The sequence below is a fragment of the Ptychodera flava genome, chromosome 2 (genome assembly GCF_041260155.1).
Source record: "Ptychodera flava strain L36383 chromosome 2, AS_Pfla_20210202, whole genome shotgun sequence".
In the NCBI taxonomy this organism is placed as follows: Eukaryota; Metazoa; Hemichordata; class Enteropneusta; family Ptychoderidae; genus Ptychodera; species Ptychodera flava.
The window spans coordinates 25322728-25329750 of record NC_091929.1 but is presented as its reverse complement, the minus strand read 5'-3'; the positions used below and the strand labels follow the sequence as shown (position 1 = coordinate 25329750).

At 35.7% G+C, this 7023-nt stretch overlaps 1 long non-coding RNA gene across 1 annotated transcript; it reads right to left on the bottom strand.

Moving 5' to 3' along the window:
* Nucleotides 1-269: 269 nt before the first annotated feature.
* Nucleotides 270-3877, bottom strand: LOC139147660 (uncharacterized). The gene is made up of 3 exons (XR_011555773.1): nucleotides 3369-3877; nucleotides 2622-2798; nucleotides 270-1941 (listed from the first exon to the last, which is right to left on the bottom strand). It is a non-coding gene; the product is annotated as an uncharacterized lncRNA (long non-coding RNA).
* Nucleotides 3878-7023: the final 3146 nt, after the last annotated feature.

The following is a 7023-nucleotide window of genomic DNA, read 5'->3' as shown; positions in this document are numbered from 1 at the left end:
CATTATTTTCATGAGTTGTTGATGTTCGTAAAATGCATACTCACTTTACATTTAAAGACTTACGCGATGAATAATCCTATGCATTCTGTGGCGCAGCGGTACCAAGTACATGTATGTGTATGGAGACCAACAACAAATCTTTTCGTGTCATGTGATCGGACCACACAAGAGCTATCGTACAGTGTGTGCATTAGTGTGTTGACGATACCAAGCACACTCACAAGTAGACACATAGACAGATAGATAGATTGTTAGACAGATAGACATAAATTCACATATAAACAGATAAAGAAGTACATAAATAGATAAATACTGAAGCGATGAAAACATGCATAATTAATTAATAATCAATGTTTGCCCAACGGAAATTATGTACGCATAGACTGTATTGCCAGATTTCCTAATGTTCTTGTTTCACGTATCCAAAAATACGACTCTATGATCCTATACGTAAGCTTGAAATAGATGTTACAATAAACGAGGTAATTGTCAATGGTGCTTCTGAATTGTTTTTGTATTGTTTCAGACTTAGTGCTAAATCTCCAACTGAACTGAATCCTATAAGTGTCTACTGACTACGAAAAACTTCATTGTTTTCATAAGTTTATATTGCTGTATTCAAACTATTAACACAAAGGCAGCGTCAATCGAACGTTGTCATTCTAAGTGACACGTTATTTCCAATAAACAACATAAACAGGTCAAAGTGTGTTTCCATTTTACTGTGATATGGCTGGCATATACAATGTAAATGTAATGAGAGCCTATGAATCCGTAGCCAAGTTCGTATGCATCTATACTGACGGGTACCGAATATTTAAATAAAAATTATAGGTCAGATCAGCTATGAATGCGGATTAAATAATAACAACACCTCCAGTTTCAGTAAACTGTAAACATTCCAACTCGTTACACGACGTACATGTTTTGATTTGAATGTAAAAATAGCGATACTCGCCACCCTAGGGTGAATACCAGTGTTGATTTATACGGTAGCCAGATATTGCCCATTTGCATACAATAGGAACTGATACGATGCTGACTGTATGTGTTTGCCAACATTCAAAGAGGTCAGAGATCATATTCGTCGAATTCCGATGTCTCGAGGATTGGTACTGTTGCAGTTGACATGTAAAATCAGCAGACATTCACTACTTCATAACAGTAAAATTATCATTATAGTCGCCGTCAATTCGAGCAAAATATACCTCTTCAAAAATGACAACAGAATTAAGGTGGACTAAAATTTTACTTTCATCTGCGAGAAAAACTGTTCAAGTATATATGTTTTGGTAACCTGCTGTTTTTGGTTTCGATGAAGTCGTGAGAGTTGTGCGGCCAGGCCGCTGGTACATGCATCATAGAGCTTTCTTTTCTTGTATTCTTCTCATTTTCGAATTTATGGAGCCTACAGCGTGTGTAAACCTAGCCTCAGGATATCGTTCATTCACAGCGCCTCCATGAACATCAATACAGCTATTGTCACTTTACCAACGGTTGCCTTTCTAATCATTATTCTTTGCAGTGAGATTTTCATTGAAGAGCATAAATTGAAGGTTTAAAAGTTACTTTACGGTATTACATAGACATCAGGCAAAAAGTTCCGATTTTTTTGTCGAGTTTCTTTTTGTATAGTCTTTTTCAAGGAAATGAGAATTACTTTGACTGCAACAAGGGATACGGCTGAGGCTGGAACATCATACATTAGCAAATAAAGTTTAACGTGTACCAAAGACTGACGACTGTCTCGTCGAGTCATTTTCAAACTTAACCGAGTTTACGGATGCGTATTTCAACTCAGCTCCGATATTATCAATACAAGATCTTTTCTAGCGTTTTGAAGTTGCTTGTATACATGTCCTTGTGCACTGTAATCTTTGAGACAAGCTGCAAACCTCTTATGCACATGCTTTCGATCGATAACTTCCCGCTTGTAAAGCTCTGTAAAAAAGAATATGTGGATCGTAATTATACCGAAACATCACACTTATGGCAAAATACGTTGATCTGAGATTGAAAATAACAACAGCTGTAACACTGAAGACGATTTACTTGTTAGTTTCTACGATCAATTAGTTTCAAGAGGGGGTTATTGTGAAGAGAACTGTTGATTTACATTATAAACTGAATAAAATATAAAAAATTGGTATGCATAGTAATCCAAGTGAAACTGAACTTGTTTGTAAATTGCCGCATGATAATTTGATATATGTATTGTCGTCTGCTACTAGTGTCACAGACACCAGTTAGCATATGTAAAAGTATGCGTAAACTATGCAGAGTGTCGGCAAATTAAACTTTTTCATATTTCGTCGCCGTTATCATAGTAATACGCAAAGTTTATTTGGGCGTTTAGAGAAAGAAAACTTCATTTCAAACGTTTCACGCAACAGTAAAATTCTGTAGCAATCATAGATTTTGATCTGTTTCTCGCTTCATATAGTTTGTTTAAAGATGTACAATTTTTTTTAAAGATGTACAAATGTGTTCCGTTTCGACAAGTGGCACCGAAAATAAAACGTGAAAAAAACCTTTCTACGATTGATAAGCAGCTCTTTCCATCAATCTTATCCTGAAATGACTTGCATGGTTGACAATTTTATGATTTTATTCACACTCACTTGAACATTTCGCGGTGAATAAACATCACACTTAAACCTGCGAGTACCGACATTTGTTTTTCCGTCGTACAAAGAGTACAATGGCTGCAACACCAGTGATTACTACAATCGTAGCCAGCCCAAGAGTTATGCAGAGGGAAGTGCTGAACCAGGTAGTTACTGGTATCTGCGTCGACCCTAGTCAAGTAGAAAATATGTGTGCCGACTTAATATAGATGATAACGAAACAACATTTACATCTTGAAAATACTTATTGTTTACCTGAGTGGTAAAAGCTTTGACCACAACAATACTTAAAGTCTTTTATATACGATTTTCTGATGGAAAGAAAAATACTATCACAGTTATACAGGAAGGTTCGTCGAAGTTCTATATTTAAATTCTGTTAATATATACACAACAACTTCAATTCATCATCCTGTATTGTAGGTAGAGTATTATCCACATTCTTTCATCGTTCTGTTACCTTTAGCCTACTTGGGCGGATTATGGTCAACAAGAGATCGATCACAAGCGCAAGCGCAGACATTCCAATTTGTCGACATCAGGTATTGCATCAGGTACATATACCATCGCAGTGCGTAAAAAGACAAGGTTGTTAACACTTTTCGCCCAACTGTTCTATGAAATAGACAATAATCTTGCTGGAAACAAAGTCAAACTGCTGGAGTTTTTACGTACTTAACTCATTATCAAGACAGCAGATACCTAGAACCAGTAAAGCGGGTACAAAGGAGGTATTCTTACCAGTTTGGTCGTCTACGACTGTTAGATGCACAGATATATTTCGAAGGGTGTATTCCATATCACCATAAACCGCTTGGCATAAATAGTGTCCAGTGTCTTCCAAACGCAGATCATTTATTACAAGTGTAGAAACGAAAATATCGCCCTGAACATTTGTGGACAATCTAAGTCGGTCTCCAGTCTGATTGTTTGTGCGAATTACGTCATTCGAAATCCACACAAGGTGAGTGACTTGTCCTAATGGTTTTACTGAACAATTCACTTGAAGAGTTGATGCAGTAGACATGTTGACATGAATTTCTGTCCGGTCAATAATATTAGTGTGTCCTTGCATGGAAATTTCCATCGAGAACGGCTCTACCGAAAAGGAAGATATATTTCCACATTACTCATTTTACTACCATTCTTAGTCGTCGAAATAAATGGAAAGCAAACGAATGCCCTGTGATACTCACCAAAAACGATCAGATTTACTTGGTGTATACTTTCCGTGGAATTTGAATACCTTACATCACACAAATATTCTCCGCTGTCACTTGGTTTTGTGTCACTTATGGTCAACATTGTTATTTTAGATGCCTCAATTTTGTATCTGTTACTGGACCGCGCAGGTTTCCCTTCATCTACGTAAAAGTGAGCACAGAATGTCCCTGTCGGTCGCCTCGTCCAACGAATTGATGTGATGTTGTGTTCTTTAGAAGTGTCATTGTCAATTGGGCATTTGATAACCAAAGTGATGCCTCTTTGAGAAAGTATGTTTCGCACTCCATGATAAAATATGGCATTCCCGCCTGTAACATACAAAGAGATTTTTCATGAAAGCCTAGATGTTTACGCAAATTTTTCAACGCCTTTAGCAATTGCAAAACCAACTTTCATTTACATTAATTATTTTGAAACTGTTACAGACTTGAAGTATACTTATAGTTCTCCTCAAGAACATATATGAAAAAGTTTACATCATATAAGACTATGTAGTATTCATTATTTAGGAATGGCTTGGTACTTTCAGACGATATTATTTTTGGTCTTCTATCTGCAAGTTTCGTATCAACAGAGATGTCCAACAGATAAAGGTGAGGGCTTTCTTTTTTACATCGAAGGAAACAAGCCTACGATAACTTCGCGGCGAATTTACTACACATTTGGTATCTCTTAAGAGTTCATCAGATATGAGGGTAACGATATCACAGCGGGATTTCGGTTTATTCTAGAATTACAGTTTTCTTATGAATTGTTGTGTATATATTAATGTACGCACCACCTCAATAACTCATTTCGACTAGCTCCAACGAGAAAAGAAATTTTAAATACACTCATTACTTTTCAAAGTTGTTGATCATAAAATATTTCTTCAAGTACTACTAACAGAAATAAATACGATTTGGACTATTTTAGGGTATAAAGTGACAGGAAAAAAATACTATTACTGATTTTGCTTGTCAAGAATACTCGTTTCACAAACATTTGCATATATATTTCTGCATACATATACACCTACGACAAAATTGAAAATAAGAAGAGTACAAGTTGATGAAAGATAAACTTATATGAATTAGCACTTTTTCATGCACAATAGCTCTATTCTTGCTAATAGAAACATTTATGGCGTAAAACACACTCTGTGTGATTAATTTACTATTAGGACCTCAAATTATCAACGACACTATTATTTCTGTACAAATCAACGAAGACATCGTTGTACCAAAGGGCATAAACCTGCTTCTAAATAGTACGATCAGAAAAAGCGACGAACCGACAATCTGCGTTAACAGAACGTCACAGGGAGGTATGTTGTGAATTAACACTAAGAATGAGTTGCAGAGTATATATTTGTCCCGAACCGATCTTATAGCAAAACAAAATGTGTCTATTAATTACCACATGCTACAAATCTGCGTCATTGCATATAGACGGATGAACGAACGTAAATGCACTTCAAGTATCTTGAAAGGGGCAGTTTTTTAGTACGGAAAATGGGCAACTAATCCATAATACGTAAAGGAAATTCAGATTGTTCTTTACTATACATGTTAAAAATATTTCACAACAATCTTTAAAGGAACATACTATTTTGCCTTTTTCCTAATATTTGTTGTAAATATTAGCAAGCAAACTTGGGCCTTATAGATAATGAGGACTTCAGCCCGCGAATTACGTAGGAAATTGTGTCAAAACTTTGAGATTTAAGCTATTCTAATTATTAGCATGACTATTCTGTGTACTTTGTTGAAGTACACTCTATTTAGGATGTCGAAATGCTCTGAGTGTGACAGTTACACGATTTATTCGTCTGTGGTATTCAGAAACAAACGAAATCGAATAGCGACAACTCTTCACCGGTCTTTGTAACAATATGTATCTGATATTCAAGCCCTTTCGGCAAGTCAAGAAGTACATACTTTCAAATACTATATAGAGCATACCAATTAAACTAGAGTTTATACATCGAGAAATGGTGAACCTTTTCTACAGGGTATAAAAGTTAGGGCTTTTAGGGATCTCTGAAACGTAATTTCATCTACAAGATTTTTCATGATATTTATTGTTGCTTTATTTCAGGCGATTCTGGTTTGGTGGATTGCCTACCTGCACCGCCTTTCCAACTCGACTATCGATATACATACTTAAGATTGCTAAAAATGAATGGCTACGCTGTCTTACAAGTTGATCAGCTCGGAGACCGCGATGACCGAGTTGTCTACTCATGGTGGTCAGCTAGCAGAGACAAAATAGTAGGGGAGACTATGATATCAGTTCACGGTAAATAATTGATATTTGCCTAAATCAAGTGCCTCGAATTTTATTTTATTTGTCAACATCTATTGCGCCAACAAAGAACTGACGATACAAAGTCTGCGTTTAGTGAACAGTCGATATCAATATATATATATATATATATATATATATATATATATATATATATATATATATATTTATATATAAGGGACACAAACTAATTCTTATTTCTTTTCAGTTATTTAACTTTAAAAAGGCACAACTTACCTGCTTTATCTGCTACACGTATTATTAAGACCACTACGAGGATTAAATAATTTATACTCATTCCCTCGCCTAAACCATTGGACTGCCTGCGCTCTCTGAGATGTAGCTAAACGCTGATCTGCGGTGTGAAATGTGTGTTTAAGTATTGTTATTTTGCTTGATTTCTAATGCCATCATTGTTCTGCACAAGTAACACATATGCTTAACACATACGTGTCATGTGCGATCATGTGGACTGCATTCATTTGTGTGCTAAGTATTGTTATTTGCTTGATTTATAGTAACGTCATTGTACTGCACAAGTATCACATTAGCTTAACACAGACGTGTCAGGTGTTATCATGTGGACTGCATGTGGCCATCGTTACGATATTGTGGGGTCGCCGCTGTGTGAACTTTCAAAATCCAAATAAGCAAATTTAGAAGCACCTCATGGATCGTTTTTTCAAAGTTTGTTGCGATCAAAACGGCATATAGCATATTTATGGTGCAAAGTCGCTTTATTTTTTCACCTTTGCTTTATCTTTTCTTGATATTTATGAAAGCCATTCCAGTTTTATGACGTATGTGGTTCTTTGTAAAATTGCTCTTACATTCTTGACTGAAGTACAAATAGCAAAATCATATTTTTAAAATCGCTTATTCTAAT